The sequence below is a fragment of the Leptonychotes weddellii genome, chromosome 1, assembly GCF_054177405.1.
Source record: "Leptonychotes weddellii isolate Sample4059 chromosome 1, ASM5417740v2, whole genome shotgun sequence".
Lineage (NCBI taxonomy): Eukaryota > Metazoa > Chordata > Mammalia > Carnivora > Phocidae > Leptonychotes > Leptonychotes weddellii.
The window spans coordinates 110,897,049-110,921,485 of NC_138369.1; the positions used below are offsets into that span (position 1 = coordinate 110,897,049).

At 36.7% G+C, this 24,437-nt stretch overlaps 1 protein-coding gene and 1 long non-coding RNA gene across 2 annotated transcripts in view; both read left to right on the forward strand.

The window, feature by feature from the left end:
* The window catches only part of NAALADL2 (N-acetylated alpha-linked acidic dipeptidase like 2), a 1,010,672-nt gene that overhangs the window by 214,068 nt on the left and 772,167 nt on the right, over nucleotides 1-24,437 (forward strand). The gene's annotated exons all lie outside the window — the stretch shown is intronic.
* Nucleotides 10,005-23,586, forward strand: LOC145723303 (uncharacterized). The gene is made up of 2 exons (XR_014148236.1): nucleotides 10,005-10,415; nucleotides 23,532-23,586. It is a non-coding gene; the product is annotated as an uncharacterized LOC145723303 (long non-coding RNA).

Consider the following 24,437-nt stretch of genomic DNA (forward strand, 5'->3'; position numbering starts at 1 on the left):
TGTGGGTCTCTTTGGATTATTTTTATTTGGAATTTTCTGAGCTTCCTGAATCTGGATGTTTGTTTCTTACCCTAAGTTAGGTAAGTTTTCAGCCATTATTTCTTTGAGTAATATTTATTTTTTTAAGTTTTTATTTAAATTCCCGTTGGTTAACATACAGTGTGATATTAGTTTCAGCTGTACAATTTAGTGATGCAGCACTTCCATTCAACAGCCAGGGCTCATCACAAGTGCACTCCATAATCCCCATCACCTATTTCACCCATCCCCTCACCCACCTCCCCCTTCCCTTCTGGTAACCATTAGTTTGTTCTCTATAGTTAAGAGTCTCCTTCTTGGTTTGCCTCTCTCTCTCTCCCTACCTCCCTCTCTCTCTCTCTCTCCCTCTCCCTCTTTTTCCCCCTTTGCTCATTTGTTTTGCTTCTTTGAAAAATATTTCTGTCCCTTTTTTTTCTCTCTTCTCCTTTTGGACTTATAATGTGAATATTGGTCTTTTTTATGATACCCCATAAGTTCCTTAAGCTATCTTCGTTCTTTTTTCTTTTCTCTTTTTTCTTTTCTGATTGGATGAATTTCACTGCCCAGTTTTTGAGTTCTTTGATCCTTTCATTTGTTTGATCTAGAATTTTTCAGTTCCATTATTGTATTTTTGAGTTGTTATTTATGTTTAGTACTTTCGTATATTTTCCATATTTTTGCTGAAATTGTCACTTTGCTCATGCATTGTTCTCCTGACATCTTTATGACTATTATCTTGAACTCTTTATCAGCCAAATCACTTACCTACATTTCCTTAAGTCTCTTTCTGGAGTTTTATCTTTTGTTTGGAACATTTTTAAAAAATTTTCCTTGACTCTCTGTTGGGTATCTATGCTTTAGATAACACACCCATCTCTCATAGTCTTGTAGGAGATGAACATTATTATTCAACCCATCCCTAGCTCTTAATTGGCTCTCAATTTATTGATTGTTCAAGGCATCTTCTTTGTTCTTAGTGGTTCTCAATAGGCTGAAGGTGTGTCAAGACCATTTTAATGTTGGTGTTTTCTTGTTTGCCCAATGTGTAGGAGTCAGTCAGCTTGTTTCTCAATTTCTTTCAGATGGAGTTGCCCTGTGTGTCTCTATAGATTAGGTATGTCCATGGGAGGAGGTGAGTTCAGGAGCATCTTTTATTGCCATCTTGAACCAGAACTTGTACACTTTGCCTCAGTAGTTCTCAACAGTTTATAGCAGTTTCTGGCCATGAAACATGGCAGAAGATGGAACTAGGAGTTCTAGCAAGCCCCCATGACTCCACTGTGGTTTTATGCTGCCTCTTAAGTTTTAAAAACCACCACATAAACTGTGGACCTTATTTCCTTATTTGTAAAACTAAGGCTTACAAAGTAATTGTTAAGAAATAACAAGACAAAAAATAGTAATCATATTGATAGCTGTCATTTACTGACCTGCTTACTTGAGTACTAGGTACTCCACTAAGTAATTTGGGTACATTATCTTATTTTTATTCTCTCTACTATCATTTGAAAATATATTGCTTTGTTTCTACTTTACAGATTAGGAGACTGAAACTTACAGGTTACTTAATTTGCACAAGATCACACAGTGTTAGAAGTCAGATCCTAATTTAAGTTTGGCCAATTTCTGAGCTCAGCATCCTCAACAGATACCTTCTATTCTATTATCATCTAAACCAGAACTTGACACTAAATAGTTGACTTCATTAAATTATTCCTTTTTTCTCTGGGCTCAGACTTGGTCACCCCTAGCTGTTAAGGGAAAGGGGTGGAAAGAAACTTACCGAATTTTTTTAATTTTAGAGTGAGTGCTCTCCATCAGAATTGGGGCCCTATGGTGGATAGACCTACTCTAGGGTATTAATACATTGCCCCAGAGTCATCTTGAGGCAATTCTTTAGCATCTGTCCCTAGTATACTGAAAATCATTTAGAAAATCTGATTGATGTGTGCTGTTCATTAGATACCAAGTAGTAATTTTAATAACTATAGTAAGAATGCCAGTAATAGAAAAATATCATCTTAATGCCATAGCTTTAAAAAAAAAACCATTAATAATTTTTAAAAAGCCTTTTCTTAACTGAGCTGTATCATTATAATGTACAATTTATAATACATATTTATCATTTACAGTGTAATATTTGAAGCTTTTCGATATAACAGAGGGATTCCAAATAAGACTGTGAATAAAGAGATATAGCTACAATTTGAGGGGAAATTAAAACAATAAACAGTTACTTTGTCCTTAAATGTTTCTAATTTTTGAGGTATCATATGTGATCCTATTATGAACAATTCACTAAAACATTGAATTGACCTCATTTTATTATATTAAATGTTTTACATTAATGTATAGATTTGGCTGTATCTTGAAAATGTTTCATGAATTTAAATTTCTAACTGTCAGAGGAATATATGAATACAATAATTATATGAAATCTTAGGATTCTATGCACTGAAGCAGATTATTAAGAGAGAAAAAAATGTTGAAGTAGCCTTTATCACAAACTCATTCTTTGCAGCAGTGAAAGCTCAGTGAATTCACAATGTATCTATTGTTAATGGGGTACAAAATGAAAAAATACTTAAGAAAATGGTTAAGTTGATGAAAATTGTAGGGTGAAAATAATTTGAAATTGGAATTTTTTGAAAGGTCTATACATCCATTTTCTGGTTGGAAAAGTAATAGTAGTAGTAGTAGTAATTAAAAACAAAAACTGTTTAAGATTGGTAACATTTTAGAGATGGTTGGGACTAAAGCTAACTAATCAACTTCTTCTCTCCCCTGATTTAAAAAAATATAAATTTGAGTATAGTTGACATACAATGTTACACTAGTTTCAGGTATATAAGATAGTGATTCAACTTCTTTATACAATATGGCATGCTTACCACAAGTGTAACTACTATCTTTCACCATACAGTGCTATTAAAATATCATTACTATATTCCCTGTGCTGTGCCTTTTATTCCTGTGACTTATCCATTCCATAACTGGAAGCCTGATCTCCCACTCTCCTTTCCCCAACTCCAGCAACCATCAGTTTATTCTCTATATTTATAGGTCTGATTCTTCTTTTTGTTTGTTCATTTTTATATTTAGATTCCACATATGAGTGAAATCATATATTTATCTTTCTCAGTCTGACTTATTTTACTTAGCATCATACCCCCTAGATCCATCCATGTTGTCACAAATGGCAGGATCTCATTTTTCCTATAGCTGCATATTATTTCAAAAATCCTCAACAAAATATTAGCAAATCACATTCAACAATGTGACAACATTAAAAGGGGCATTCACCATGATCAAGTGGGATTTATTACAGGGATACAGAGATGGCTCAATATTCCTTCTCCCCTGACTCACTGCTGAGCTGAGACCTCAAAGATCATGCATGACCTGAGCCGAAGGCAGATGCTTAACCAACTGAGCCACCCAGGCGCCCTACTATCTATTTTTATCAATGTTAAGATTAAACATCATTATTCATTCACCTGCTGGATCCTAAGTAGAATTATCAAATGATAATTATTGTGATTATATATACCATAGTTCATGATCTTTTGTTTCAATCCATAGTTTTAATCTAGGCAACTTTTAGGGGCACCTGGGTGTCTCAGTCAGTTAAGCGTCTCTTGATTTCAGTTCAAGTTATGATCTCAGGGTTGTGAGATCAAGCCCCACGTTGGCTCCATGCTCAGCATGGAGTTAGCATTTTCTTTTTCCCTCTCCCTCTGTCCCTCCCTGCTCGTGTGCACATGCACACTCTCGCTGTCTCTCAAAACAACAACAAAACAACATAGTTTTAACTAGGCAACTTTTGTATTCCATATGTGCAATTCCCTTCCCTAAGTCTTAAAAAGCAAACAAAACACAAATACCACATTCTACTAGAAGGTCAATGTTGACAATTCTTAAGAGTGAATGTATAGAAACAGTGATCAGTAATAAAACTGGTAATCAGTAACTTTTGGGTTAGATGGGGTAAGGACATGTACTTTGGCAGTAGTTGGGGCAATGTAGAGGTGGGGAGAAGTGAGACCAATGATTAAACAGATGGAGGTAGAAGTGGTAGTCCTTTTATGGTGTGTTCTTATAACTAGAAACAATCAGGGGAAACTTATTTATATGTAGAAATATAGTCTGAAGGAAATGGGGACAAAATGTGTTATGAAGAACTTAGAGTTATACATGTACAGATTACTTCCTACTTGTCTTTTTTTCCTTTCTATTTCTGTGACAACATGAAAATAACACAGATAGGTATTAAATGGCCAGGAAAATAAAAGCCAACCAAGGGATTTAATTTGGACTGAATACCACACACACACACACACACACACACACACACACACACACACAGAGCTTAGCTATTCACTTAAAGATATTAGATATTAAACCAAATGGAGAAGATTATTTAAATAAAAAACATATTTTTTTGTGAAATACTTGAACTTATAAGTTCATCTAATAACAAATCTAATAACACTAATAAGTGTCATCTAAATAACAAATTTCATTACCAGCATGGAGAGAAAATATTGGGTTTATCTTTTGAGGTTTTAAGTAAATAAATAAATTTTTTATTTAAATATTAAAAATATTTTTTAAAATATTTAAGTAAATAAATTAGTAGTACTTTTTTCTTCCTGTCACACCCTTCCCCCTCATTTGTCTTCACCTCCCTGCACTTCACCTTATATTAAAAGGTGGGCAGTTTTTCATAGTTTTGAAATTTTCAGAAACTTGCTATTTTTATTATAGGAACTGGAAGTGTTGTGATAGGAGTGAACACCAGTTATGTTTGTGTCTTTTCTAGGTTAATTGACAGTGTTGCATAAGGTCAAGATTTTTCAGGGCGAACCCTTATTTATTTTTGAGTGCAGCATTTAGGGCAGCTTTGCCGATGACATAGGTTTTTATATTATTCAGTATAGTGTCATTTTTTGGCAAAATGACAACATGAGAAATTGTATTATTTTCTACCACTTGAGTTTTCACACTATACAACACCTGACTGTCAAAATGAATGCAATATCCTCACCTAACAGTGTGACAGTGAAAGGAGTCAGCAGAGAGAGAAAGCCTCCCCTGTTTCATTCACCAAACTTTATGAGTAAATTATGGTTGCCAGTTTGAATAATAATCATACAGAAGACCCTTAGGAACAGCAACCTTAATTCTACTGCCAGGGCCACCTCAGGACCATCTCAGATAAACACCTCTCAATAGTTTTAAAGCTTTGAGCATTTTGTTCTCAAATTGTTGTATAAATGTTATTTCAGAGGCACCTCAAAAGGAAAGAGACTCATGCTTTCCCTGGGAATGCCTCTTGATACCACCTTCTTCTTTCTTACCCTGTTTGGCTATCATTATTCAATGTTTGCTTTCAGGTTTGGGTCACTTACCTCCTTGGGTGAGTTTTGCTTTTCAGAAGATAGTCCCTATCCATTCCTTAGATGTGGCTCTTTGCCCATGAAGTCTGGGATTTTGAAGTAGTCATTTTGAAGCCATTATTTTAACGTATCCTCTCTGCTACCAGTATTATGATCTTCACCTCATCTTTCAATGAATCCTTGATGGTCACTGCTTTCTTCAGTTTGTCTCCTAGGCTCTCGTGAAGTGTGAATCAGAAAATAATATATGGGATGGGCGAAAGTTTCTGTGTGTCCTTTATATGTCAATAATCAAAGCTATAAATGTAAAAATTTCCTTTTCAGGTAACATCAAAGGGCTCCATCTTCAAAAGAGACTTAATAAGTGCTTATACCACTTAGGCCACTGTCGTGGCTCCCTTTATGATTTTATGATTTCCTTTTATCATTACCATTATTTAAACACTAGTCTTCTTATCTGCTTTAGATTTAGTCTTCCTTTGACACGTTAATTTAACACATATTTATTGATGTCTGCTTTGGAACAGGCACTGTTCTCGGTACTTGGCATATATTGGGGAGCAAAACTGACAAAAATCCTTGTCCTTTGGGAGCTTACATTCAAGCAGGGCTTAGGGAACATAAAGTACAATATTAAAGGCTGAGCAGGCTGAAATTACTATGTGTGGATCTTAGGCAGAGTCCACATGTACAGCTGTGCATTTGGTGTGCTATACAACTTCCGGGAATGCTACTTACCTAACTTGTGAATGATACTGCTGGGGATTATATATTTTATAGCCTGTGCAGCCCTGGGTGACAGTCCTGGTGTTGGGCCAGGTTTCAGTAAAGGCAACAACTTTTGGTCCAATGCCACATGATTTCTTGAGAGTGGACAGGCCTGAATTTTCTGAAGAAGTGGGTTTAAAACTTGGTGAAATTTGAACACTAATGAGCACACCGTGGTTGCAAACTTATAGAAGTTAGAGTTGACTTCAATTAAATAGAAATAATTTAATAGCAAATGGTATCAGAGGACATAAGACTTTTCAAATCTCCCTATATCCTAGTGAGAGACATGGTCAGGCTAATTTTCCTGTCTAGTGTGAAATCTTTGTAGTTAACCTTACCAAACTGCTTTTCCCACCAAACACATCACTTGAAATTTTAGCATAATTACCTTAAATTACAAAACAGCCTTTTGCGGGCCATGTCACCTGGATCTGACATTCAGGTTCTGAGTAGAGTTTCTCATTGCCCGTCAAGCACAATCATGCCTCGTTGCCTCGAGGTTACATGATGTCGACTACAGAGAGTCTTGCCATTGTCCAGTGCCGTGTCAGGGCTCAGAGGGGAGCCATTTTTGGCCTGCGTATGCCAGAAGGGCTGAGCCTGGCTAGCTTTGCCAGGCCTGTTTTCATTTACTCCCAGGACATAGTTCCTGACATTGGGGCATATTTACATAAATGTCCAGTGGTTGACTTTCTCTTGGGGTTTTTATTTCGATTTCTATTTTATTGATCCTCCCAAAATGGATTATCAGGAATATCTAAGTTCAGTTAGAGTAGTTCTATTATTCTCTTTTATATTTTTCTTTTCTTATGAAGTTCCTGATGCAGAGCTGAGTGAATGAGCAAAAAATGGTTTGGCAGTGAAGTGCAAACTTTTGGCTCTCATTGGGGCGCCTGGGTGGCTCAGTTGGTTAAGCGTCTGCCCTTGGCTCAGGGTCCTGGGATCCAGCCCCACATGGGGCTTCCTGCTCAGCAGGAAGTCTGCTTCTCCCTCTCCCTGCCACTCCCCGTGCTTGTACTCTCTCTCTGTCAAATAAATAAATAAAATCTTTAAAAAAAAAAAAAAAAGGTTTGGCTCTCATCAAATTGGAAAGTCTGTGGTTGTAATCTGGGCCAGCAAATAAAGCATCTGCCAATAGAACAGAAATGTAGAAGTAAAGAGACCTATTGGAAACTATTACCTCAGGGCACCTGGGTGGCTCATTCAGTTAAGGGTCGGACTCTTGGTTTCAGCTCAGGTCATGATCTCAAGGTGCTGAGATCAGTCCCACATCAGGCTCTGTGCTCAGTGGGGGGAGTCTGCTTGAGTTTCTTTCTCTCTCCCTCTCCCCCTAGCCCGCCCTGCCCTGCTTGCTCAAGCACGCACACTGTCTCTCTCTCTCACATAAATAAACAAAACTTTACAAGAAAAAAAGACACTATTACCTCAATTTTAGTCTGGGATTTTTGATACAGGTTATATAACAGCCCTGGGAGAAGCAAGTCACCTGAACAAGTTGGTGGAAGTGGAGATAGGAGAAATCTCAGAGTATGTAGAAAAATCTTTCTGGCCAGTTACTCTTTATTTACTGTAGCTTTAAGAATTTCATTTTATTTTCTTTGAGTCAGAGGGTGATAAATTGGTATGGAGAGGCAGTGTTTTTTCTGGCAGTACATTCAGTGAGGAAATCATGGATCCCTTTATAAGTAAGCATCATTAGATATAGGTATACAATAATGTCTTTAGCTGGGAGATAGTGCAATTTAGTGGTTAAGAAAATGGACATTTGAGCGAGATAGAACTAGGTTTATGTTTTAGCTTTGCCAGTTACTGCTGATAACCTTGGGCTTGTAACAGTAATTCTGAGCCCAGTCTCATCATTTATAAAGTAGAAATTAAAGTACCTAATATAGGGATGTTGTTATGTGGATTAAGTTAGATAATGTAAGACACGTTCTCTAATGCTTGATTTTAGCAAAATACTTAATTGTTGCTACTATCATTTTTTAATTATTTGGAGATATATTTAGTAGGTTTTAAAAATAATACTATTTTTCTCCTAGAACAAGTTAGGGAGATTACTATATTTTTGTCTATGATATGAACAAATTATAGAATATGGTTAAAAGTTTGAAAAATTTGCTGATCAGTCCAAAAAGTCTTTGCTTCTTTTGTGGAAATTTATTTAATAGTTCTCTCAATTATAGCATTATGCTAATGTCAAAAATAAAAAAAATGATTGAAGTTTATTGATTATCATATAAATAAACTTTTAAGTCTTTTTTTTTTTTAAGATTTTATTTATTTATTTGACAGAGAGAGACACAGCCAGAGAGGGAACACAAGCAGGGAGAGTGGGAGAGGGAGAAGCAGGCTTCCCGCCGAGCAGGGAGCCCAATGAGGGGCTCGATCATAGGAGCCTGGGATCATGACCTGAGCCAAAGGCAGACTCTTAACGACTGAGCCACCCAGGCGCCCCATATCTTTGTTTTTTATATCTCCATTTGCATTTTTAAGTTTTGCTGGTACATTTTTCTAAAAAATCCTTTATATTTGCAAATTAATGCTTTTAATAAATTAATGTAAGTATGTCTTTAATTTCATTAGTTTATCCCTATGGGTTGTGTTTTGAATTTGGGGGTGAATGATTACAGTGGTTTTATTTTTGATGTTTATTTTAAAATAAAAGCAACCAGAGGTATAAAATAATGTGTAACTACTATTTTGGTTCCTTGGATGAATTTAAAAGATAATGTTTTCATTTTCTTTTTTATAAATATTCTATATTCTTTTCTTAGAATTCTTAGAAGTTTTAGTCCAAACCTGAAGTTCTAAGCGGAGGAGAATATGATGGAACTCCCAGTCTGAGTCTGAAGCCTGAAACCCAGAGGGCCAGGGAGTGTAAATCCCGGTTCAGGTCCTAAGGCTGAGGAACCAGGAGCATGTATGTGTGAGGGCAAGAGAAAATCAGTGTCCCAGCTTAAGGAGAAAGTGAATTAATCTTTCTCTACCTTTTGGTTCTGTTTGGGCTTTCTCAGCAGATTGGATGAGGCTCACCTTCATTAGTGAGGGGGATTTTCCTTAGTCTCCAATTCATATGCTAATCTCTTCCAGAAACACCCTCTTAGAGACTCCCAGAAATAATATTTTACCAGCTATCTGGGCATCCCTTAGCTCAGTGAAATTGACACATAAAATTAACCATCACAGGCCATGAGTCCAGTTACATTTATCAGGTACTTTTTAAAAAATAAAATATGTATTTAAGTATATTATTGGTATATCTAGTCATTAATTTTCCTTAATATTTTAAGTATTTTAAAGTGGGACCAAAGATGGAATATTAGAGTATTTCAAAATATTTTTTACATTTTTATGTTATTATACCTTTCAATTTTACATTTTATTATATGATTTATACTCAGCCATGAGGACACACCAAAGAAAACACAGAAAATGCAATTTGGATGTTTCTATATTCTCAGTTTTCTCTAGTAACATTTTTTCCCTTTTGTGGGAGACTTCATTTCACCCTTTTGAAAACAAATATAATTTCCCTCTGATTTCTTGTGTTTTTCAAAATTTTATTTCATTTCTTTCCTTGAGAAATTATTTTTAAAAAGCTAATTAGTCTTGATCCCATATCTAAACCCTGTTGTCTGTTGTCTCTTACTATTGAGAATAAAAATCTTTTGCTTTCCAACAACTAAATTTTAGGATACAGAGGCCTCCATATTTTTTCCAGAAGTTGGAAATTATCTATACTTTTCTATAAATGTTATAATGAAAAATATTAGATGCCATCTTTTGAAACTGCATATCAACATTTTCTATGAATTCGTATTTAGAACAGAAAATAATCTGTTATGTTAAATCTATCTGGACACTCATTTTAGCAAAATCACAATTTATACATAAACACATGCTCAGATATCTGCATGCATGTGTATGAAAGGAACTGTACAAAAAAATACACAAGCTTGCCTCTGAGGAATATTATCAGTGTGAGTTCAAACAAAGGAAATAGAAACTTGGTACTAGATTTTTGTTATACTGACAGTGACTGCCAATTTGGAATAGGATCCAATATGATGAAAGAGTGATCGCTAATTTTGACCAGACAACAAATATTGTGATGTTAACTTCATGAAAACAAACAAACAGCACTGCATTGGAAGTTTGGAGACCTGGAATCAAATTCTACATGAACTTGGTGATTCTGTTACTTCTCATCTATAAATAGACAGGGTTGGTAATATTTTATAGATTAATGAATTGCATGTATTAATGAAAAAGCAATTCAAATATTTCATTTTTCCAAGACACATTTCATAATCGACCCTTTTGTTTAAAGAGAATGACTTCCTAAGTTTCTGTGTGGGCCTTGTCTGAACATTAATTTAGAACTTAACCTAGTCTGAATTACTGAATTTCTTTTGTTCAAATACCTGGGTATATATTTCTATCACTTTGACAATTCATTCATTCATTGTGCTTTTTAAATTAAATGCATTCCTCAAGCCCAGCACTCTGTTGGGTGTCAGGGATGTAGGTGAGCAGAAAAGCCCCTGGATTCCTAGTGGAAGTGATGTAAACATACACAAACAATTAAAAAATACAAAAACTGGAATAAAACTGAAGTACAATAAGAACACCTCTACCTCTGAGGAGGTTGGGTAAGGCTTTAAGACAGAAGTAACATCAGAGATGTGTACTGATGTAGTAAATTTTTATTGAATGCAATATGTGGTTCTGCCCAGCACCCAGTCCAGTGCCAAGAATACGGTTGTTATTAATAGAAGAAAAGATGGGGAGGGTAATATGCTGAGATTGAAAAGCATACAAGAGTATGGCTTGCTTAGGATGTAGAGACACTGGGTGTTCTAATAGGTGCATCAGATTTGGAAAGGAAGTGCCCAGAAGTTAACATGAAGTAGCTTTGAGACTGATTGTAAGGGCCTTGTGTGCTTTACTAAGATGTTTGGATGGTATCCTACACCACACACCAGAGGCAGTGGAGGTTTGGTGGTAGGAGAGTGAAATCTCTGACCTATTTAGAAAGATACTGCAATGATGGGGCACCTGGGTGGCTCAGTTGGTTAAACGACTGCCTTCGGCTCAGGTCATGCTCCTGGAGTCCCGGGATCCAGTCCCACATCAGGCTCCCTGCTAAGCAGGGAGTCTGCTTCTCCCTCTGACCCTCCCCCTGTCTCATGCTCTCTCTCTCTCTCTCATTGTCTCTCTCAAATAAATAAATAAAACCTTTTAAAAAAAAAAGATACTGCAATGATGCTACAAGAGAAGAAACTACTAGACAGATTGCTATAAGAATATCAGAGGACAAAGGTCTGATAGAATTTTAGAGGGAGTTTAAAGAGAAGTGGACATGTCAAGAGACATTTCTAGAGTAAAATGAACATTTCATGACTATATTGAGAGAGTGATTGAGAGATAAGGAAAAGATCATTCACTCCATGCACACATTCAACCTGTGATCTACACTTTATTAAACCCACATTGTTAGACATTGGTTTAGGTACACAGAGACAAACAGGACCCAATTTTTTCCTCATAAAACGTATTGGTGTTTCTGGTTTTTGTGAGATTCTGGTTTTTGTGATCATGGCATAATTGATTAATGCTCTCTTAATATATGGAATAAGACTAAGCTTGGGGCGCCTGGGTGGCTCAGATGGTTAAGCGTCTGCCTTCGGCTCAGGTCATGATCTCAGGGTCCTGGGATTGAGCCCCGCATCAGGCTCCCAGGTTGGCGGGGAGCCTGCTTCTCCCTCTCCCTCTACTGTTACCCCTGCTTGTGCTCTCTCGCTCTCTCTGTCAAATAAATAAATAAAATCTTTAAAAAAAAAAAAGACTAAAGTTTCCCCCAAATATATAAATTAATCAGTGGGTTAAGTCTGATTGCTCTTTTGAAATCTTCAATCTTTTGTCTTCAATATTTTGATGTCACTGAGCTGGTATACTATTCTGTTTCTTTCTAAATTAAAATATTTGTGCAGCATTTTCAAGAATAATATATTACTGCATTAGAAATAGAAATGTATTACCCTCCAGATTTTCATTGCAGTTTGCTTTTGAATATTTGTGGATTCAAATTGAGGAGAGAGGATGTTAATTAGTGTGCAGATTTTTTTAATTGTCTATAATAGGAAGTTAATTAGTGTTTTCCTTAAAGAATGAATTTAAGTAAATGTGATTTGAAAAGTGTAGTGTTGTTAATGCACTGATCTAAGTAGTAGGGACTATTGATTGAGTAAAATAAGCAGTTTTGATTGTTTAACTGCAGGCTTCATTCTGGGAAACCAGAATTAAATGGCAGTAATGATTACAATACTTAGTATGTGATAACTCTGACCTAACTCTGGGTGTATTCTTAAAAAGATTAACTCATTAATTTAAGGGACCTGAGTCTGTATTCTGACCCTTTGTCATCTGCCCACTGTATCCTTTTCATTATCTCACTTCACCTGCTCCCAACACTATTCATCTAACCCACAACTGCTTGCTGTTGGAATCCCTTTACCCCACAAGTGGTCTTATATGGAATGTTAAAAATAGGTGCAACTGTAGCTACCTTCTGTGACATCCATGTGATCCAGCAGAAACTCATATATCCTTGCTGTGCCAAATGGTGGAAATATAGGCTGACCCATTGGTATGCCTTACATTGGCTCTACTATCTCCAATATTCTTTTCCTACTACCTAGGCAAGCTCTGAGACTGATCTGCTGCTTATCTGCCCAAACAGACCTCTAACAGGGAATGAAATGCCTGAATCCCTTTCTTGAAGGCACCACATATCTCTCAGTAATTGCTACTCTTAATGGCAGCCTCTCAGCATGAACATGGACCCACACAAAGCAGAGGGCTTGATGACAACCCTATTCCTTCACAGGTTCTACAGAGGAGATGAAGTAATGGTTTGTGGTAACAGGGCCAGTTTTGCCTCTTTTTAGTAAGCTCATGTCTTGTCCCTACTCTCTGTGCCTTATAGACTCGTTTAAATAGTTAACATCTTTGACAGTTCTGTACCAAAAAGAAAATTCTCACATAACATCCTGTTGCAGGTATATACTTACATAAGCACCTGTCCAAAATGGATTCTAGACACCCTTAGCTGCTATGGTCACAGAAGTAACAGAAAGTAAACTTCTAAGCAAAGAAAGAACACTCCCTCAGCCTTGGCTTTCACTTTGTCTGAACTCAGGTTGAAACATTAGAATTTTATACAAATTTAATTTAATGATTTTACAAATTTGGTTTGTTTGGTTTTCACGTCAGTTCTCCCAAATGGAAGAGTGAGTCTCCTCTACTCTCATACACTGAAAAATGACAACTGTCAGTAAAGAATGAGCTCATGCTCTCTCACAGTCCCCTGGTGCCACTGCGTGAACATAGTCTGTTTAAGAAAATAGGAAAGTATATAAAAATAAAATAGTTGGTGGCTTTGTTGAGCTATACCTAAAATTTACCTATTTAAAGTATACAGTTCAGTATCTTCTGTTCTATTCAGAGTTGTATAACCATTACCACAATCAATTTTAGAACATTTTTCTCACCCGTCAAAAATAATCCCATACCCCCTAATCACTTTCCATCTTCTCATCCTCCCAGCCCAGGCAATCACTAATCTACTTTCTGCTTCCAAAGATTTGCCTGTTCTGCACATTTCATAAAAACAGAATCACGCAACACGCGGCCTTTTGTGACAGGCCTGTTTTCCTTAGTGTGATGTTTTGCATGTTGCGACATGTATCAGTATCATTCATTTTTATTGCAGAAAAAATATTATAGATAAAGTTTTTAAAAATCTGTTGAAAATTAGGTTTTCCACAAAGAAACTTAGAGATGGAATTAGGCATGCAAAAGACTTATTGATGAGTAATATCTGTGAAAGGAAAAGAGCAGAAGCAGGATTATAAAAGGGGGCTGACAGACCATGATGCACATCCCCCATCTTGGTGCCCCAGGGCAAAGATTACCCATTGGAGGAGTCCTCCATTGGGAGGGAATGACCTTCCACCACTGCCTTGCTGGTGACTGACCAGGGGCTTTCCTGAGAATAAGACGGAAGACTGAGGCAAAGCTGGATAAACCTTTCAGTTAGAGGCTGTTAGCAAACCCCCGCTCCTGCAGTTGGGCAGCAAGTCCTTTCTTAAAGAGCAGTTTGAGTGTCACATCTCTGTTGCTAACAGGGCTAAAATAAGCATCTGTTAAAACAGAAGAGCTTCAGTTATCTGGGTGTGTGCTCCATGAATCCTGGATTCAAAATAAGCCTTCACTGCATATTCATTTGTTGCCTTCTCTCCCACAGCTGGAGTCAACTTTCTTCAAGTAGGAATTTTTACATACAATGGGAGCTCAATAAATGCTGTTGATCCGACAGACCTAGACAAGCAAGGAAAACATTTCTTATTTGGACCTGAAGTTTCCTTGTTTGGCACACAATAAAAGAGTCCCCTACCTCTTAGAACTCTACACTGAAGTGGTCTAGAGGATTACAAAGTACATACAAAAATTGTCTGGAAGCTGTTAGGTGGTTTCCTCAAGGGTATACAACGAGGGTAATGATAACCAAAATAGAAATCATGATTCTGTACGATGCTTACCACTCACAGCACCTGGGCAGACATCACTGGCAGTAAATGGCCATGTTTAGGTAATAGGCTTTAAAGACTTACACCTTTCTTAACGCTGCAGCTCTGTAGCTCCGGAGCCACTTCTTATTGAAATCTTCTTATGAATAACGATGACCATATGCTCCATCCAGTCCCCAGGTGCCTGAAACCTTCCCGAATTCCACATTCCTCATTGTGAACTGGGAAACTAATCTGTACTCCCTCAGCCATGAAATTTGCCACTCAGAAAAGTGCATATTCATAATTTGAGAACCTGTAATGATGCATTGTAACTGACAGATGATCTAATCTCTAGGCACATATTGCTTTTAGTTTTACTTATTGAAGATGGAAGAGATTTCTCTCATTTCTATGATGGATCTTTATATACTTTTTATGAATCATGGTGACAGTATGATAAAATTAAGAAATTCCATTGATTCAGTTATGAAGGACTTCATTCCTCACCATGCATGATAAACCTGCATCACTGTTTGCACATAATATACATATTTAGGGACATAATTCATTTCAGAGTGCACAGCACACTGTGATCATAGAGAAAGCCTTTTTAAATTTGTTTTTTAAATTCCTTTGGGGCAAACACAATGGAAACAGCTTTGTAAAATAGTGGAAAACCATATAGCATGAGGAATTAATTAAAGTATATTGTTTCAATGCTTAATATTTTTTAAAGATTTTATTTGAGAGAGAAAGAGTCAGAAATCATGAGTTGGGGGAAGGGGCAGAGGGAGAGGGAGAAGCAGACTCCCCGCTGAGCAGGGAGTCCGATGTGGGGCTTGATCCCAGGACCCTGAGATCATGACCTGAGGTGAAGGCAGACGCTTAACCAACTAAACCACCCAGGCGCCCATTTCAACAATTTAATTTCAGTCACAATAAGAAGTGATTATGTGCATTTGTCAGCTATCATAATCTTTCCAAGGGACAAAATACTGCAGTTTCATTCTTGATAACTTGGACACCAATCCAGAAAACACTGTCTTACATTCTCATAAGGAACCTCTCTCTATGAAAAATACATTCAATAAGCAGAATGTTTTGACCAAAGCACACATATATTTTAATATTTATTTTAGCTAAAATTAGATAGTATACCAAAAATCATGACATAACTTTTTGCCACCCAGTGTCGTCCTTTCTCTGTTCTGACACAGGGACGTAGTAGAAATTAGTAAATAAAACTGGAATTCAAGCCCATCAAGTGGAGTTTGAAAATATTGAAAATAATATATTTATACTTAAAAGACTGTCAAATGTTAGAGGCAAAAAACAAAAGTGCATTTCCTGAAGTTGATGAAAGTCCTAATGTACCTCATATCTAAATGGAGGCCTGAGTAACACTACATATATACTGTGACTATTCCTTGTCTTGATGAGAGATTTGATATCCTGAATGATTGAAAGTTAAAAGAATGAAAAAACACAGCAAAGGACATCTCAATTCTGAACCTGTTCTGCTCAATGTGAAGTTCAGTCTATCTACTGGTTCTGCAACTTGAACCTCTCCTTGCCATATGTGCATGCATATGCATGTTATACTCCATGTCCTCTCCATGGTTCAACAGTCTTTATCATCAGTTTTCTTGTGAAAGGTTGACAGACAACTATAAGGAAAATCAGGGTGGTCTTTGAATGCCAGAAAGTGACCTCAAAAATACACATGGACTATAGTATTATGAGGAATGAATATACATATCTGTTAGGGCTGATATGGTCCTGGCATTCCAATGCTATGCCAATCATACAAACAGATTTTTGATCTGGATTGAGTGAATACTTGCTGTCTGCCTATTGGTACTGTGCTGGGTATTAAACTCTGTCCTACGTGGAGAGACGTTTCACACTCACTAGGCATTCAGAGGAATGTTGAACCCTGTTGTCAATGCCAAAGTCTGTTTTAAGTGTCCCTGAGAAGAGAGGGCCTGGAAGTTATCTTAGATGATTAAAGGGGATATCCAGTGTGGTTGAGATAAAACTCATCATTACCTAATCTGTCTTGAAGCTTGTGATATCTACTGGTATAGAAGCAGGAAGAACCTACAGCAGCTATTATGAGTTAAAATGACAAAGGGCCACATTTGACCTAAGCATGAGGAGGAAAGAGTACAAAGTTGGAACTCTTCAACTTTAAAGTATTTTTTTTTTCATTCAACAGACATTTACTGGGGCTATTCTGCATGAAGTTTTGTTCTGTATATTCATATTTAATAAATAAAATGTGTACTTCTCATCCTTGGAAGCCAGAGCAGAGTGGGGAGCCAAGCAAACCAAGACGGGCATTGACCAGTGGCTTCCTGTACTGGTTAGGCAGTTGGACCAGATGTCTTGCACAGTGCTGAAGTTTCAGTGATCCCATATTAAATAAACACCAGTTAGCAAGGCAGTATATGGTAAATGCCATAGGTGAAGTATAAAAATACAGTCTATAAGGGTTCGAAGAGAGGGGATTGCTTTCTTTTTAGAATAATCTTAGAAGGCTAGTGATTAAAAGGGAATTTGAGGTGAGCCTTGCAGGATGGATAAGACTTAGTGTAAAAGGAAATAAATAGTTTAAGAAGGGGAAACAAAATGAGTGAAGAGCTGAAGAGTGAAGAGCTGCTCAGTGTGTTCAGGAGGGTAGTATTAAGCACCCAGGCCACAATCATGATTATTGTAGAGGAAAAACAGGGACCTAGGCTAGAGAAATGGGCAGGATCTTTGCATGGTGGAGAGGGAATGCTTCTTTCCTTTACTGATGGAAGTACAAAAGAATACCCTATGTGTTCATTTGTTACTTAGTATTTTAGTACTAAGTATATAATATTTTAGTATTTTATTGTTCCTAGGAAACAGATCAGGGTCACTATTTCCTTTTTCCAGCATCATTAAAACTGTAGATATACTTGAGCCTTTTCTCCTCAGAGGGAAGTGTAAGGATAGATGTGCATTGTTTTTGACTGTCAGCTGCTGGTTTTGGTTCACTGCTGAGATAACAGTTTACTCTTGTTCAAGCTGTTAAAGTACTAGTTCAAAAACAGGGTTTAAGTAGGAAATAAATGATCCAGAGAATGACATTGCTCCTCATGTGAAGGTTGCACTTCACATAAGGGTGTTGTTCTCTAAGTGAAACACAGTTCAAATAGAAGCTAGAAAAGAAACTAATGCAAAAATAGTGTGTGTCTCACATTCTCTTGATTTTCAGTGATATTTTTATTGCTGTGCCGGTTTTTACACAGTTGTCCAGTGTGCAAAAATAATTTCAATATTTGTGTTGACACAAATGACAAAGATGAAAAATTTACAGAAATCTGTGTTTACATATATATATATATATATACATGTATTAAATGCAAATGTAGTAATTTTTATGAACTACACACTGAATTAAGCAATAATGAAACTAAGCTAGGGAATAGAATGAACACATTCTATCATGTTTAAAGTGAAGGTGCTTGGTGTCTCTCGCCTGTTTTCCCTCTATTTCCTATCTTATATCCAAACTGTGTTTTCATGTAAAGATGAGCTGAACATCCAGATGGCCAAAAACTTCTATAATGCCAACTAATGGAGTCAACATTAATGTTCCATCCATATTTTTTAAATAATTTTCATTATTTTAAACATTTATGCCTTCTGACACTTCCACATTTAAACGCAGAATGCAAAATATAGCTTTTGTGACTTCTTACTTGACAGTCTCAGCTAGGGTGGAAGTATTTACTAGAGTGTATTGAGTGACTGAATTTCTGAATTTCTGCTAAAAGAGCATCCCTGGTAATGAGGATTCTTTCTTGGCATGAACAGCCAATGAATGCTGTCCCAGAATTAAGGGTTATTCCACTCTGCACTGGAGAATTATGGTTAAATCCTAGCCAATGCTGATCCTTTGCAGAACTTCATCACTGAGATTGGTGTTCTTTGTACTTGGTACAATCAAATAGTGTGCATTTTGCAGCTGTGGCAAACTCAGTCTCTAGGTCAGATTCAGCTCACAGTTCTGTTTCTTTTAATCTCCACAGGGCTTTCATATTTTTTTTATTTTGAATACCTTAGTGAGTGCTACCACTGTCCCGTTTATTTCTTAAGCTGCTCTGTTTGGGAGCATCACCATTGTCTGGCCCTAAAATCATTGGTGATTGAGTCTTCTGCAGTGGCGGGGGGGGGTGGGGGAGGTCTGTTGGAGAAGGGCTGCAGTGCCAACAGATTCTCAGTCCTACCCATAGGATGCTTATGTTGGAAATTTCAGAGGGCTTCCAGTGTATCTGTCTTTTAAAGAAATAGTCCCTGACTGGGACAGCTGGGTGGCTCACTCAGTTAAGCATCCAACTCTTGATTTTGGCTCAGGTCATGATCTCAGTGTTGTAGGATTGAGCTCTTCGTCGGGCTCCACACTCAGTGGGGAGCGTGCTTGAGATTCTTTCTCTCTCTCTCTCTCAAATAATAAATCAATCTTTAAAAGAAATAGTCCCTGCCTATTCTTTTTTTTTTTTTTAAGATTTTATTTATTTGCGAGAGAGACAATGAGAGAGAGACAGAGAGCATGAGAGGGAGGAGGGTCAGAGGGAGAAGCAGACTCCCTGCCGAGCAGGGAGCCCGATGCGGGACTCGATCCCGGGACTCCAGGATCATGACCTGAGCCGAAGGCAGTCGCTTAACCAACTGAGCCACCCAGGCGCCCTGTCCCTGACTATTCTGATGTGCAGGCAGCATTGGGAACTATTGCAGTACTGCTTCCTTGGATAAGCGGAGTCATTTCCCTCCATAGATATATTAACTAACCGTATACATTAATTCAAAGCTTAGACTGTTGCAGTAATTCTCAAAGGAAAAAAAAAAAAGCTCAATAAATAAACAACAAAATCTAAATTTAATAATTCCTAGTGCTAAATGTCTTATGTGTGTTATGATATTTAGTCTACTAATGGAACATTTTCTTCTTATCATGTCAGTTTTTTGACCTTGACCTCTGTGTGGTATCCCTCGCCTACTCTTTGCACATGGCAGGGCCCTCATTCTGCCTTCTCACCCATATCTATGCATCATAGAAATTTATTTTTGAACTGAAATGATTTTGTTTACTTTTTTGTTGCCTTTTTCCTCTTCTGGAATGTAAGCTTCATGAGGTTAGATCTTTGTTTTATTCATTTCAGTATTCCATGGATCTAGAACAGTGGCTGCTCTATTATCAGAACTGAGTAGATATTTATTAATAAATATATCATTTTCCTTAACTCCCTATAGTGTCTTCTGTTTTCTTTTGATTAGAAAACTCCAAGACTTTAAGGCCAATTTTTTTTGTCTCTAAAGAAAAAAAAAAAAACTGTACAACATTTTTGTATTTCCAAAATAGTATCTTCGTTGTTACTGTAGTTATTATCATCCAGTCTGGATTCTCTTGATACATAGGGGTAATTTTAAGAAGAATAAAATGATAAAATTCCTTATTTTTAAAGTTTCAATCATTCTTATTTGATATTAACTTTGCATACCTCACAGAGGTAATGTGATGATTAATGTCTGTTTAATTAATTGCAGAATAGTAAAGCACCCTGTATCCCTAAGGGAAAAACGGTTCTATAAATGCACATAATTAGTATTATAGTTTTCTCATTTGTAGAACACAGAGAGAAAAATACCTATTCCCATTCACAAGGGTATTGTTGGGATTAATTAATTAATGTTTACAGAGCAGACAGAATGTGGGGGAAAACACATTTGCTTTGCTATTTATAAGTGCATTTCAAAGGCAAAGAGGCAAATTGTGTTTGCAGTTTAGAGTTATTTACTTATTTATCTTGAATGTTGAGATAAATCGCTGTTTTTGCACTTGTCCTCCTCAACCACATACCAGATCCTAATTTTTTTTTTTTTTTTTTTTTTTACTTCTATACTTGAGCAGACACTATAGCCCTTTGCTTTAGTTTCTGGAAGTAACCAGGTAATGCATAATATATTATTTCTTCTTTTCAAAGGTAGCTCATTCTGAAAAACATGCAGGTTATTTTGTCCTGTTTTATTTTTCCTGTGTTGACATAATACACTTTATTTTGTCCTTTGAATATGATTTTATGTAAAGCTACTGAATTTTGACTTTTTTATTGAGACAGATGTGGGTTTGATGCTACTGTTTTGGTTCTTTATTTCATATCGCTGCATTTCAATTGAGTAGATTATTAAGATGTAGGTTCCGAGAGAATGAGATACAGACTACAGTCATGTTGCTTTTCTGCCCTATTTATTTATTTTGTCTTCTGCTGTTTGAAGTCTTTGAAATTAAAAGTAAGCATTGATGATTTTTTAAATGGGTTCCAAATGTGAATTTTTGCTCTAAAACTTGTCAGAATACTCTTTCCCTCTTCAAGTTTGCTTCATTACTTCTTTACCAGTGTGTTTTCAGTGGATTACAGCAGGCTCTTCTCAGTTGATATTGATCCCTTTTTCTTAATTTATTGCATATTACACAGCTAGTGATTGTGTAAAGGCACAGGGATTGCATGATTAGCTGTGGTATCTTTTACTGACTTCTAGTTACTTAACTGGTACCAAACAACAAGGCCACAGCCAGGACCTCTAGTTAAATTAGCATCAAGCTGCCATCTGGTTATTTTTGCATGATTCTTTTTTTTTTTTTTTTTTTTTTTTTTTTAAAGATTTTTTATTTATTTATTTGAGACAGAGAGAATGAGATACAGAAAGCATGAGAGGGAGGAGGGTCAGAGGGAGAAGCAGACTCCCTGCCGAGCAGGGAGCCCGATGCGGGACTCGATCCCGGGACTCCAGGATCATGACCCGAGCCGAAGGCAGTCGCCCAACCAACTGAGCCACCCAGGCGCCCATTTTTGCATGATTCTTGCTTGTCAAAAGCTTTGTGAGAAAAGTAAAATTATGCTTTTGTAGAGAGAATGATTACTCTGTTCTGTATTTCCCTCCCAGATGTCCAGTTATCCTTCCCTCTATGACAAGTAGCCCTGAGATTTTTTTCTGGTTTTCTCTTTGTTCAGGAAAACTTTTGCTAATAATGGATAAAAATTTTAGGGAAAGATAATACATGCTAAAAAAGAAAGTTCAGGTATAAAACTGAATTGTGAAGTTACATAAATGGCCTGGGTCCTTGGTGGGTTGAAGAAGAAACATAATGTTTGTGTAAAGGTTGGGGGTAAGGGTTATGCCCTCCTATAGTAATAAAGACCAAGAGAACATCACTCAGCTTCCCTCTTACTATCCTTGAGATATAAAAATTAAATTTGCTCCTTCTCTAGTGCCTTATGAAATAAATATAGATATTCTTACATGTAGTTAGAACATCTGGCTAATCATGTCAGTGTGACTGGTATATGATATATAAAAAAAAAATCTGCAAATCAGAAAAAAATACAGTTCAACTTTAACTGGATAATATACTTGGCTTTATATTACTTTAAGGACACATGAAGTGATGAGATTACATCTTTGGGTGTTAGAGTTGGATTTGAATTCTTTAGATATGATGAAATTTTTCAGCTTTTTATTCCTCCCTCCAAACTGACAAAATATTTCACAAGTTAAGGGAAACATTGCAAGTGTAATGAAAACACAATGCCCAAGACTGCATAAATGCATCTTGTTTTATTTACATTTCTAGATTTTGCAAAGCTAAATTACTGGATTTCTTCCATGTTTTGCAGAGCCATGCTGAAAAGTAACCTAATACTTCTTTCAAGGTGCTTTTAACTAGAGCTGGAACTACAAAGACTAAAAGGCGAGAAATATGCCTCAATTAACACAGGGTTTTCTAGGAATGTGCTTTGCTGTCTTGACCACTGGATTTGTTAGATTATTTAATTTGTTATTTTTAACCTTTAAAATGGTTCAACAGAAGATGGAAATGTACCATCATACACATTTAGATAAATATTCATGTCTTTAGGATAGATAAATCTCTATGTCTTGTTCTGTGGCATATACAATTATTTGCTTGGCTAGTTAGTGTGTTATGAGTTCATTTATAGTCAGGTAAAATGGTGTCACCTACTTCTTTTTTTTTTTTTTTATTTGAGAGAGAGAGAATGAGAGAGAGCAAGCACATGAGAGGGGGGAGGGTCAGAGGGAGAAGCAGACTCCCTGCCGAGCAGGGAGCCCGATGCGGGACTCGATCCAGGGACTCCAGGATCATGACCTGAGCCAAAGGCAGTCGCTTAACCAACTGAGCCACCCAGGCACCCCATCTACTTCTATAGTAAAAGGTTCTCTGCCTTGAATCCACATGTTGTCTTTACACAAGTGTAGGATAGGAAAAAGGGGGACATATCAATATACAGCTTTGATTAGAGTTGTATTTGTCTATAAACCTCCATCACATTATGTGAAGATGAGACTTTGCAGTGTAATTCAGTTTTTGGCTGAAGAGTCAATGTCTGCCTTTACTTTTTGTGTCATATACCATATTTACTTAAAGTCACTTTGATATCTTTTCTATAGGCCATGTACCCCAATAGTTAGCAAAGTACTGGATGAGATGAAATAATCTCTTGTTGAATAAATGGGTTAAAGATGTGGTTGTAAATTTAGAAGTCCTATTGGGAGTTTGTTTTGAGGGGAAAAAAAGCCTAAAAAATGAAGTCACTCAGCCATTTTCACAAACATTAGAGGGCTCAGTGGATTGAAGTTCTCACAGTAGAGAACACAGGTTTCACTGAACTTGATCAACTGGACCAAATGTGATACATTTTTTTTTATGCTCATGCAGAAGTTTCTCTATTCAACTGGGGGGATAATCCTTTAACTCAGAATTGCTAAACGGTGAGTTTCTTATTTGCCATGAACCTTATTGTCTCTATCCCCTGTTCAAGCAATTAACCTTGTACTGCCTTGAAGTGTTTCTTGGATTGTTCCCTTGTGTGGTTATTTAACTCTTTCATTGCTTATGGCCCCATGCTGAGCATATCTGCAAGTACATTGTTGAGGCAGAGAACAAGAGATGTGTGTGTGCATGTGCGTATGTGTGTCATAGTACACTCTGAACTCCATAAAGACTTAAAAAATATTGCAGATTTGATATTATTTTAAAGAATTCCAGTAGACTCGGTACTGTAAAATAGGGAAGGACTGCATAATCTCCACTAAAAGAGTTCCTGTTGTATAATTTTGGGAAAGGCTATCACACATGAGAGCTGACCCCTAAAAAAGGGCTGAAAACATGTAGGGAATTAGAAAGAAGGAGAGTTAGAGAGTATTGACCAGGAACCAGGGAAGGGTAGTAATATGCAGGACCTTACCGAATCACATTTTATTCTAAGTATGTAAAGTTTTCAAAGCCTTTGAATATATTAGTATATTAAGAAATCCAGCTTATCCAGGCTTATCTGTGACCAAGCTGATTTCCTTTGACTGCTAAATTGATTAGGAAGAATGTGTATTATTGCTACGGATAAATGAAGAATGGGTAAAATAAATTGCAGAGCAGAGGCATATTGCATTTACAGATTTACGACTTATTAAACATTAGACTTAGATAACACCAGAGAGAAAGGTGGCATCATAGATTTCCATGAACAAAAGTATCTGGGAAGGCAGCCTAAAAAAATGGAAAGGAAGTCCATGTACACATTAATGGAAGAAAATGATTGCTGTTGTAATAAGTGTGTAGCATTGG